This window comes from Strix aluco, chromosome 16 (assembly GCF_031877795.1).
Source record: "Strix aluco isolate bStrAlu1 chromosome 16, bStrAlu1.hap1, whole genome shotgun sequence".
NCBI lineage: Eukaryota > Metazoa > Chordata > Aves > Strigiformes > Strigidae > Strix > Strix aluco.
Window position 1 is genome coordinate 1,061,739 of NC_133946.1, and position 12,391 is coordinate 1,074,129.

General features: G+C 37.6%; 1 long non-coding RNA gene across 10 annotated transcripts in view; it reads left to right on the forward strand.

Moving 5' to 3' along the window:
• Positions 1–12,391, forward strand: part of LOC141930929 (uncharacterized) — a 304,098-nt gene that overhangs the window by 96,387 nt on the left and 195,320 nt on the right. For all 10 annotated transcript variants that reach the window (XR_012625437.1, XR_012625435.1, XR_012625436.1 and 7 more), the window contains one exon: positions 5,161–5,245. This is a non-coding gene — a long non-coding RNA (uncharacterized LOC141930929). The remainder of the gene's footprint in view (positions 1–5,160; positions 5,246–12,391) is intronic.

The window sequence follows — 12,391 nt, forward strand, 5'->3', positions numbered from 1 at the left end:
AAATATACACAGTAATGTTCTTTGGGACAAATTAGGGAAAAAAGCCCTTAGTTTTTCAACACTGTGGTAACAGTACTAATCAATATGAAATCGTATTGGGACATTCCACAGGACAAGCTTTGCCCTTCTAGATTAATGTATAGAGCTTTATTCCTCAGGTATGTGAGTGTATATGCATCTAGCCTCAGACCACAGGACACGGATATGCATCTTTCTTCCATTCATTTTGATTAAAACACCCTTACTCTGTCTTTTGATCTGTTCCATGCAGTATTTAATAAACAACAGAAAATTTAAAAATTACCTGCAGCAGGACAAACACATATTTGCAGGCAAGCTTTGTAGCTTTTCTTATGCGAGATCCATCTTGAGTGACCTGTTAGCACTTGTTCAGTTTGTGCCTCTGCATGACCAACGCAGAAGTGAAATAGTACTGCTTTAGACAAACATTAGTCAGGCACGTTTGTCTAAATTGCCATGCTGTGATTTGCCAGAGCATTTTCTTATTGTGGGGCACTCAACATAGTTTGGGGAACTATAAGAAAGAGAGAAAGGGAAGGGAATTCAGAGAACTGAGATCTGATAGGGTATGGGGAAGGTAACAGAATGTAATGGGATCCTTTCTCTGTATAGTATACATGACTTCTGAAGGATAGGTGAGGAATGCCCCTAACTCAGTCCTGCTTATAGAATATGTCAAACCAAAAAAAATCACTACTTACAACCAATCAGCAATGTGAGGAAATATTTTGTCTTGTGTTTCCACATTCCAATTTCTTCCTGGTTTTTGTTTTTGGGTTTGGTTTTTTTTTTTTAATTGTCTTCAATATTTCCACATTCCTGATGCATTATTTTCCATTTTCTATTCTCATCATCTGTTCTCAGCTCATCTTCATTCAACTCCTCATTTACTCTTGCATGCTCCTTCCTCCCTGGTACTCTTCCTCTGATTTCTTCTGTGGTCATTCTTTTTCAGTCCTCTGCTTCTGTTTTTTGTATACTGTAAGAAGAGAGAAACTCGTACTTCCTGGATGTGGCTCAGTATGAGTTTTAAGTTGATAGCATCCTTTTGAACACCATTCCAGATCCAGATATGCTAACTTTTTCTCTTGTGGTAGGGATTGTGAGTGTTGCAGAAGCTTTAGAAGAAATTTCACACCGAAGCATTTGACAGCAGCAGTATTATTAAAAATAACTCACTTAATGGATCATCTCTCAGGAGAGGTGAGACTAAAAGTAATGCAGTCAAGTAATCTGTGCAAGAAAGGTAAAAGATCCAAGAGAATGAAATTAATAGCATCATTAAAAAAAAAAATCTGCTTCAGTGCCTTTAATTTGTAAAGAAAGCAGGTTAATGATAATGTAGACAAAGGGTGAGACATTACTGGTTTCTCTTTAATTAAAATCCTTGCAGTGAGTGCAAAACCATAGAAGTATACCAGATCAGAAAGCCTCAGAATCTTCGTTCTTCATTTATTCACAGAACAGGAGCATCGTGACAGAGCAGTTTTCTGTTTCTTATGTCCTTGGTATTCCTTGACACAAGGCTTAAGAAGCCACTTTGTTTCCTGTGTTTGCCCATGAACAAATTCTATGAAAGAAGGTGGTGGAGAAGGGCCATATTTCCACTGTATCTGCTCAGACTGCAAACAAAGGTGCTGAGTCCTAGGAAGGTAGGAATTACAGCTCTTTCCTTTGCCCTGGGCCTGTGGGCTGTGCTGTAGTGTGCCAGGATTATTGAACATCATTTCTGAGATGCTGTTTAGAGGCCTAATTCTTAGAAAATGCTGGATTGCTGCCTTTTCATGGCATCATATTCTGCATACCTTAGGACATTTCTAGTGGATTCACTGCTGGTAAACTCACCTTACATCTTACTACCAGTCAGAGCTGGTTAGCAAAGGTAAAGATAGGAGAACCTAGTGATGGTTCATCTTTAAACCTCTTTATACAAATCTACACTATTTGGGAACTGCTGTGTTAAAGGATGATTTATTTTATTTTTTTAGGATTTGAAGTCTGCTTTGAATTTTTCTAGCACCCTTGAACAACAGCACATATTTGATGTGTCAGAGATTTGGGATCTACCCAAAGCAACAATTTGATAAGCTCTAGACTTAAGCTCTTAAAAAAAAAACCCCAAAAATATTTGTGTACCAGGAGGCAGAACTTGTGTTTTAGTAGTTATCCTCTTCTAGCATTTTAGAGCTCTTGTAGCTTTGCTTATCTGCTGAGCTACATCCAGGAAAGAGAAACAAACATTACTTTCTAGATAGCCTATAATTATGTGAACAAATATCAGAAGGAGAAGGAAAGATTAAGTCTGCTTCTAATCTTTTATATTAATCATGCTTTCTATCAAAGCTGTTGTAAGAGGAAGTTCCTGATGATACTGGTTTGGTTATCAGGTGTATAGCTATAGTTACATATGGTTCTCTGAGAGGCACCTGCAGCTACAGCAAGCTCGGTAGGTGACTAGGCCTTAGAAAACATACGTGTTTGTGTCTCTGTTCATGCACATGGATGTATATATGGGGAAAAAAAAAAATCTTTAAACACATTTCAAGGCCATTCTGGTAATGCTGTCTTACCAAATACTTTTTTTTTATCCACAAGACTGAAACCAAAACATTTTAATAATTCTCCTGTAAATTCCTCCTTTTAGGAATGGACATTGAGACTACAGAGAAGAAGGTTAAATGTGTATAGTGATACCCTATTAAGATTGCAGCATCTGCTGTACTTCAAAAACAAGCTATTTTAAAATTGAATAACATTCTAAAAAAATCTGTCAAAATGTTTTCACTTGACTACATGTAAAAATTGCTGCTGGAGCATCCATATTATCATTTTCAGTATTTCAAAGGGGCTTTTAGGCATTTAGATGTGTATCTTTTGCTTTTAGTTATATTTAGGAATTGATGGAAAGAAAAGATGTGTATTTCTTTGTGTAGTTTACTCTGGTACCAATGAATTGGGATTTCGTATTTGAGTACTTTGCTGAATCAAATCTTTTGAAGTTTATCTTTTCTAAAATATTAGCAAATGCTAGCTTTGAGCTAATGAAAGCAAGACATTTGATTCACAGTTTTCCAGGAAAGTAATGTTAACACTTTTCTATGGCTTTATTGAGGTATAAAGTCAGACCTAATATGTTATAACTACAGAATAAGATCAGAGATTTTTTTTTTTTAAGCTGCATTTGTTTTTTAGGTACTCTGAAGGTGATCTGTCTCCATTCAATAAAACTGGCCAGTATTGTGGTGGAAAAATAAATATCCGTAAATATTTAGGCATATATGAGTGAGATTAATTACAGATTGTAAATGTAGTGTTGGTCCAAGTGTTATCTTGCTCTTCTCCTGTCTATTTCAAGAAATATCTCTGCATTAGAAATGCACTAGAGTAACGTTGAAAAGATTTTATACAGTCAATCAGCTATAGAATATGTTCTAATTCTTATTAAATACTCAGATTTTATTGCAGAATAAAAATGTCTTAATGGTGTAATTTGTCTATACCTACTGTATCTGTGACAAAACCTAAAAATTCTTAAAACATTGTTTAGATCAGCATATTCTTCTGGGATATAAAGGAACTGCCTATACTGAAAGCTAAGCAGATTCCTATTGTTTGAAATACTTTTTCTTTTTTTTTTTTTTCCTACCCTGCAGAAGTTCAAAGGTGTGTATACAGGCAGAGCAGCCATTTTGGGATGAGCCTGTCTCCTGAAATTCTTGGTATCTTTCCCTGTCCTACAGAATTGGAAGTTTTTCTCCCCTTTCACATTACATCTACCAGCCTGCAGGCATGTGGTCTCTACATGACTTGTTTCTCAAGTAGTGTAGTCAAAGTTGCCTGTCCCAAAGGGTGTGTGAGGAGAGGGCAGTGAGGGCAGACTAAAACTGGTGGAGAGACAGGAAAAAGAGGGTAACAAGTCTTATAGATCTCTCCTCCTCCATTTTCCCTTCCCCCTGCCTCCACAGTGCACATTAGGACACTTCATTAAGAAATGTTGACTGCTTAAAGTTGTGTTTCCTCATAGCTAGAGGTATTTTCTTTTTCAAAAAATGCACAGTGATTTTAGGAACTTGCTGTGTTTTTCAGGTAGGCAGTGAGGAACTGAAGTCTCAGTGGACAGTGGCATTTAGGCTTTTTAGTTCACTGTCCTATAAAGGTACCAAAGTTAGCTCAAAGCTGTCTCTGTGCTGGTAGCAGTCATGGTGTCAGCATTTGAGCTAACAGCTCTAAAGAGAAGCTTCCTTTGGGTGTTGTGGTTGTTGGATATTCTGCTTCCAAAATCTGGACTAGTATTTTGGAGACATACCAGGCAATTTGGGGACTTTGACAGATGGACTTGGGTGATTTAGTGGGAGCAGTTAGGAGTTCTGTCCTTGCCAGAAGTTCCTGCCCCAGAAGAGTGAGCTGTGTGTCAGTGCTTCTGCCACCCTCATTCACAGCTTAGCATTTCAGTTGATGTGAAGTTGGTATTATTATGCTATGCGGTGAACTTGGGGAGCAGGGTTGCATGCATGTACTCTGATATGCTCTGGTGTGGAGGCAGTCATTTCCTGCAGAGGGGTGAGATGGACACCTGGGAACCTAATGTCTTTTGGAAGTGGTACTTACCCACTTCCGTTGCTTAGGTGGAAAGCTCTTTTCAAAATATTTGTCCAGGTGACAATGTATCAGTGTTTCTTGTGTGTCCACTATTGCTGTCTTGTGGGTTAATAAGGAATAAGAAAGAGAAAGTGGGGGGAAAGAAAAAAGGATTGGAGCAAGACAGAGAATGTAATGCTGATAAGGACAAATGCTGACATTGGCAAGGAGGTGATATAATTGCACTTTGATAACTGACATTTATGGGTTATGAAATATCTGCAGAAAATCTCAGAGAAATAATTGAACCAGACATCTTTCAGTTCTGGTGACCTGTGAGCAAAAGATCCAATACTCTGTGGTTTATACAAAAATCAGTTTATGCTCCATTGTACAATACAGATCTAATGATGAGCTGACTTTCTAATTATGCAGCATGCACTTTTGATATGTAGCTGTATGGACTGAGAGATTTTTATTCCGAATTCCAAATTTCTAGTGGCTTTGGACTTCTTCCTATCCTTGTCCCTATCTAATTCATGTTGTTTCTTTCCCCCATAGAGACTTACTCCTTATTAAAGAAGAGACAAGACACAGAAGGGTTCGCATATTCCTAGCTCCTTGGAGAGGATGAAATAGGAACAAGGTAAGTGGAAAGATTTCTTTATCAAACTAAGAGCCAGACTCAAATTAAGAATTGAAATTATTTTCTAGAAACTTGCTGCTGTGAGCTGTTGACAGTTTGGACGCACCAGCTCCCTGCTCATGGCCAGTAATGGCAGCAGAAATTTTAGAATAATTGACATGAATGAAATGAAGAAAGTTCCCAACCAATTACCAGAGAAAAATGGAAGAGCACATGTGCCTCTTCCATCTGCATTATTTCAGACTCATTTATTTTCTTGGTATAGCATTTCCATTTTATTTCATGGTAACATGAACTGTCCTTCCTTCCTCACAATTTATAGTTATTCCTAAAATTATAGTTATACTTCTTTTAAATACCTGTGGACAAATCTTATAGATGTGGATGAGACTCAAATACAATTATTGTTTAATTCAGTCTGTGGGAGCGGATAAGGTTTTATAATACATACTTTACTGATGACACAAACTTGATTTTTTTCAGTGCTATTTGTAGCTGACCACAGCTAGCTGGTCAAAAGGAGCACTGTTTCTCACCATTTTTTCCTTATTTCCCTATTTCCTTCCTTGGTTTCCCACCAATCTATTCCTTATTTGCCAAGGGATGAAGATTGCAACAAAGCAATAGGTCTGAAAAACTGTCCTATAGGTCTGAGAAACTGTCCTATGTGCAGTAAATTTGTGCAAGGGAACTACAGAGTGATGTTGTTGACACTGATGGAACATGCCTTCTTGCTTGTTCACCTGTTAATGTCCCCTCAGTCTTCCCTTTGTGTAGTTTCACTGTATTACTCTAATCAGGAACCCTTCATGTTGCTCCTGGCAGTGCTGAGAAATGCAAATATTCAAATCTGATGTGGCAGCTTAGTTACCTGTATGTTGCTAACACCTTAGGATATAGCCCATAGGCCTGTGTGAACACTGAGGATAATACAGGGAAGAAAATGTAGGTGTGTGAAGTGCTCATTTGGAGAGTTCTGAGGGAGTAAGTACTGTTATTTGCCACTGCTTGCTGTAACTCAGTATATCATTCAAAGAAACATTATTTATGTTTAAATCTTGCTGATGCTACAAATGGATTTGCTCTCTTCCCCAAGAAAGCAGTTGAGCCATATGCTGTTGTGACGCTGCTTCTTCACAAACTGAAACTCCTACTAATTCTAAGATATTTTTTTTTTTTATGGTTTTCCCTAAGCTCTTTAAAACGGATCCATTTCTATTCTGTGATCAGAGCCATAGAATGCCATATAACTGAAGCCATATCTGGGTGTTCAGAACTGAACCAGTTTATACATTTTCAAAAGCTGTACATATTTACCATCTTCTGTTGACTTGTGAATCATTGGTCCTGGTGCACTTCTGAGAAGATGAACATCAGCTTCTTATTTCATAAATATTTCACTGTAGATCAGTCTATGCTTATTTGTAGACAAAACAATGGGATTTTGTTTAGTTTTGTTTTCAGATCTTTTCAGTTATAATTTTAGAGGTATGTAGGGCTGAGCAAATAAGCTTTGTTTCCAAATATGTTAAAAGTTTAACAATGTGGGGAAAAATGAAGGACAAAGGCAGTATATAATCCTTGTGAGATGAAGTGTAACAATGGAAAAAATAATTTATTTGAATGTCATCAGTAAGAAACAAAACAAAGTGAATGCAAGGACTTATAATTCTATGTCTAATTCATTATTTAATCTAAGGTCAGAATGGTAGAGGAACAATAAAGGTTGAGGTAAATCATATAATTTAGTTATGTTCCTAGCACATGTTGCAAAATATGCCTCCTTTGCTGTCCCATTGATGTGGTTGATCTGCACAGGTGACTTGTGCTCCCGTTGGGCAGAATGTGCATGTTGCAGGGTAATGGTACAGGAAAATAGCTTAAATGCTGTTCCTGATGGTGATTTGCTTCAAAAATTATGTAGAACAAAACTACCATCTAACAAAGCCAATGGAGAGCTATGAAGTTTTAAAGAACTGTAAATATAAATTATATTTAAACATGAAAAACTAGTATTCTGTATCTTGAGTGGCTATTTTGAATTTCTTTGGCTCACATGCCCTTGTGATGATTACTGATACTGTAAATGGGAAGAACAGGGAATGACCAGCAATTCAAGTTGAGGAACATCCAAAAGGTCACAGTAATAACATTTACTGCCATCTTTCAGAGGTAAACAAGGCACTGAAATGCTGGCTCCTCTTTCTTGTGGCAAAGATAGAAACAAATGTAGGATGTGCCCTTTCATGTTCTCATTTGTTGGACATGAACAACACAAGCGGATTTTATTCTCATCTTCTAAACATGTACTTATCGGTGGCTCTTTTAAAAAGAAAAAATTAGTTAAAAAAAAAATAATCTGTCCTTCAAATTACTAAACTGCTAAGTAAAGACAAGACAGACAAGGGAAAGCTGCTTAGATTTAAATATATTCATGAAGGAAAAGCTAAAGAAATCTGGGACTAGGAAGCTGACTAAAGGAGAATAGCACTTAGTTAAATACTCATATGGTTCCCACAGATTGTAAAAAGCATATGGCTTTGTGAGCTAACAGTCTGGGTCCTGTGGGTTTGTGCTATTAAGCAAAAGTGTCCTGGGAAAGGGAAGGGAAACTGAAGGCTCTTCCCCAGACTGCAACTGCCTGCCACTGAGCCAAGCCTGATTTTATTCAGTCTGAGTATTGGCTTGGATTTTTGAAAAGGAAATCTTGGAAGTCTGCCTCGTTCATCAAAAATAATTTAAGGTGCCACCACAGAGGCAAGAGGGATTCTCATTATTGTTTCCTGTATTTTATGATGTTGGCGTTCTTCCTGAAATGATTTGAGAATTGCAGATATAAAAATTTAGATTGTAGAAAAATAGATCTCAACAATTAAATTCATATTTTATCTAGATTTTGGTAAAGTGCCTCTTCCTCGGTAAATACAACTTTTTCTGGAAATGACATCCTTACACTGAACAATAGCATCATTATGTCAAGCACTTCTATACAAAACTGAAGTATAGCAATTAGCAATAAGTGGAAAAAAAAGAATGTGAATGCTCTTATAAACTTCTATGGACTATTAGCAAAGGACTTTAAAAGCACAACCTACTGAACTGAAGATTCTTAAAATAAACCACTTGAACATTTCTGTGTGACAAAAAACATTTTTTGTTCCCTGCAGACATTTTCCAACTGAGCTTGCCAGTGAGAACTCAAGGAAATATTTAGGAGATGTGCAGATATAGAATCATAGAATCATTTAGTTTGGAAAAGGCCCTTAAGATCATTGAATCCAACCGTAAACTAGCACTACCACGTCCACCACTAAACCATGTCCCTAAGTGCCACATCTACACATCTTTTAAACACCTCCAGGGATGGTGACTCCACCACTTCCCTGGGCAGCCCCTTCCAGTGCTTGATAACCCTTTCGGTGAAGAAATTTTTCTGAATATCCAATCTAAACCTGCCCTGGTGCAACTTGAAGCCATTTTCTCTTGTCCTATCGCTTGTTACTTTGGAAAAGAGACCAACACCCACCTCGCTACACCGTCCTTTCAGGTAGTTGTAGAGGGTGATGAGGTCTCCCCTGAGCCTCCTTTTCTCCAGACTAAACCCCAGTTCCCTCAGCCGCTCCTCGTACATGTGCTCCAGACCTTGCACCAGCTTCGTTGCCCTTCTGTGGACACACTCCAGCACCTCAGTGTCCTTCTTGCGGTGAGGGGCCCAAAACTGAACCCAGTATTCGAGGTGCGGCCTCACCAGTGCTGAGGACAGGGAGACGATCCCTTCCCTGTCCCTGCTGGCCACGCTGTTTCTGCTACAAGCCAGGATGCCATTGGCCTTCTTGGCCACCTGGGCACACTGCTGGCTCCTGTTCAGCCAACTGTCGACCAACACCCCCAGGACCTTTTCCTATATGTGGCTTCATCCCTAGATATGTAGCTGCTTTGGAGAGAGGGAGCCTGACAAATGTAGTCTTTTTAAGTGTTTCCTTTTTTGATTATACAAATGTGGCTTATACTAAGAAATTTAATTAGAAATAAAAAAAAAAAGAATTGCTGCATACTTTACAACTGCCAGTAGTCTGCAAGTAAAGCTATTTAACTTAATCACAAGAGGCCTGAGTATTTTAATTATGAGTGGTCAGCAGCTGAAACTAAAGCATGGAAAGCAGCAATAAGGCAAGCTTCAAATGCTTTAAACTTAAATGGTAAAATTATTTAGAATATCTTTTCCCCTGACTGAGAGTGTCAACCTTTTTAAAAATTGAACTGAAGCTGGAATTTTGGGAGATCTGGGAATAAGACACTGAAGATCACTGAATGAGAGATTGTGATGACTCCTGAGGTGATAAAAGGGAGCAATGTTTTCATTCTTCCTCCATGTCATTTAAGAAAATAGGAATGACTCTGTTGTGCCAGACTGAAAGTTCACATGAGCATCTGTGACCAAAATTGAAGGCTGTAAGAATAAGCAAAAGCTGTAGTAGACCCTTCTCTGACTCCTCTCCCTTTGTTCAGCAATTTGCCAGATTTATATGATTTCAGTTATCTTCAGTGGCTTTCCATTTCATTAATTTGTCCAATCTCATGTAAACCTTGTTCTGAATATGTACTATGCAGTATGATTTAGCAAGTTGTTACTAAATAAAATTTAGTATTGCTAAATAAAACATATAAAGGACACAGTATTCAGTATACAGACAATAGTACAAGCAGCAAGCAGAATCATAGCATAAAAACCGACAGCATAAAAAGGTTGTAACAGGTTGTAACCTAGCTGCTGAAATATCAAGTTAATTGCAAGAACTCTTCTTGTGCCTAGGTTTACTCAGTATGTGTAATTTGGGAGATTACAGAAATTAGGTCAGGTGTGGTAGCTATAAAGTCTTGTGACTTTTAGATTTTTTGAATTAGATTTTGTCCTAAATGGACTGACAATAATTATTCTCCACTGCAGTTGGGTGAATTCATAGAGTCTCCCACCCAATAATTCAAAATGGTATAATTCCATCACCACCATTCATGAGTTAGTTTTGCACACTGAATTATTCAGATACAGTAGGTGACAACCTTTCTGGACTCGTGAAATACACTGTCAGGTAGGCCCTATCAATTTATGAACTTGCTGTGCAGGGTTATAATCCTTATTTTGGATTTTCAAGATCTTTCTGCTCTCTGTACTACTTTATTCTGGGAGTTCCCTCAATCAGGAATTCCTTTTCTGATGTTCAGAGTAATAATAAATGTTTCAGTAGGACTAGATAAACTGGATGGATTTGTCTGGAGACAGATTTCATGATGGCGCTCTAGATAATATAGTTTTCATCCAATTCTTCTTTGCGAAGACATTTTTAAGTAAATACATTAAAACAGACTTTCTTCATAACAAAAGCCTAATAAGATCAGAAAGCTGGAATTCCGAGGATGCTTTGTGTTTTCTTCTCTACCTCTTTTAAGATGTTGATAAGCTGTCCTGAGTCAACTGTCTACAATAAAATTCTGTCTTAAGATTCATAGTAGTGTATACAAACACGCTGTGCACCCTGACTGTCAGATACTATGTTAAAGTGTTGAAGTTAACTTAGTTTAAATCTCAGTTTCCAAAGTGACATTGGCAATGTCTTTCACTGAGGCTCAGAACTCATCTGTAGCTATGTGGTGGCATAATGGCTACCTTACGAAGCCATTTGTCGTAAAGTGTCTAATTTTCATAAAATCTACAGCAGTCAGCGCTGTGGTGTACAGCTCTGTTAAATCCCCTTGTTGGTGTCTCTGCCAGTGAAGTGAGTCAAGGGGTGACAGAAGGAAGAATCCTGCCTATTTGCAGGATGTAAAGGTCTTGGAGTGCAATTGTTTCTGGTACTCACTTCATAGTGCACTGCAGGAAAAATCATGTAATACATACGGTTCAGCAGTAGGAGTAGGGAGCACAGGATACTTGCCCACACTGCTGTGATTTAGATGAAGTTCTGCCGTGTAGAAACAAAGATTCACAGGAAGTCCCTAATGCCTAATGAAATATCTTTCGAGCAATGTTTTTGTCAACTAAAGTCATCTGCCATTTTGAGTCCACACTGAGCAAAATTGTTTATCCTAATGTAAACTATTTGACTGATTAATTTCACAACTGCTTTTGCCATTTCTTTGCATTTAATTTTGTTTCTTTGCCTCTCCTGGACAATCATAGGTTTCCCTGCCTATAAAATTCCGATATTAAGTTTTTTAATAATATGGGGAGAATTTTAAGGTTTTTGAGAGTAAAGTATAACATCACCTTAAATAGATGCATTTCAAAAGCAAATTGCATACTTAATTATTTTTAACTGTGATTAATGACATAAGTGCTTTTCACATCAGCTTATTATTTAGATTTCTGAGTAAGATGGAAATTCTGATTAGTAGTCAGTTTTATTCTTTTTGACTCCTGAGGGAGGGACTCTGCTGTGTAAAAACTTCCATTAGCTGTTATACAAACAAACTGCATGACATGCTTATGATATGCCATTATTGCCTGGTAAGTTCTTGTATTTCCTATTTGTCAAGATCCCTACCTTCCTTTTCAGTCGGCAGCCTGCATTACCATTGCAATGCTTAAAGAAAGCTCTTCCATTTCTCCCCTAGAGCCATAATTACATTTAGGCCTTGAGCCAGAGATAAGCCTGTGCTAGCAAAATGTTTGTGTGTATCTTGGAAATGTAATATCAGAATGGTGTTAACTGGGTTCATGCAGTACATGTGATAGAGGCAAACCCAGCAGTCTTGTTCTTCTCCAGAGCAAGTGATTATCTTTATCAGATTCGTTCTCCAAAGAATTGCCAGATTCCAGAGCTATTTGATAACCAGTGAAAGGGATGTTGATAACAAAAGTTGCGAGTCCAAGTTTCCAATTCAACAAAAGATGTTTAACATGTATAACTAAAATAAATGGAACAATTCCTATGTTGTAAAGATGTGTTTAGTGGATTGATGCTCAAAAGTTCAAGTGAAATATTTTGAAAGGTGTGGCTTTTACTCTCCCTTGCATGTATTATATGGGGGAAAAGATTAATAATGGCCTTATTAACATGGTCATCATGTACAGATATTATATATTTTGACGGTTCTTGATACCAGCATAACAGTATATTGCTACTTAATCTGTAAAAAAAGGGAAAT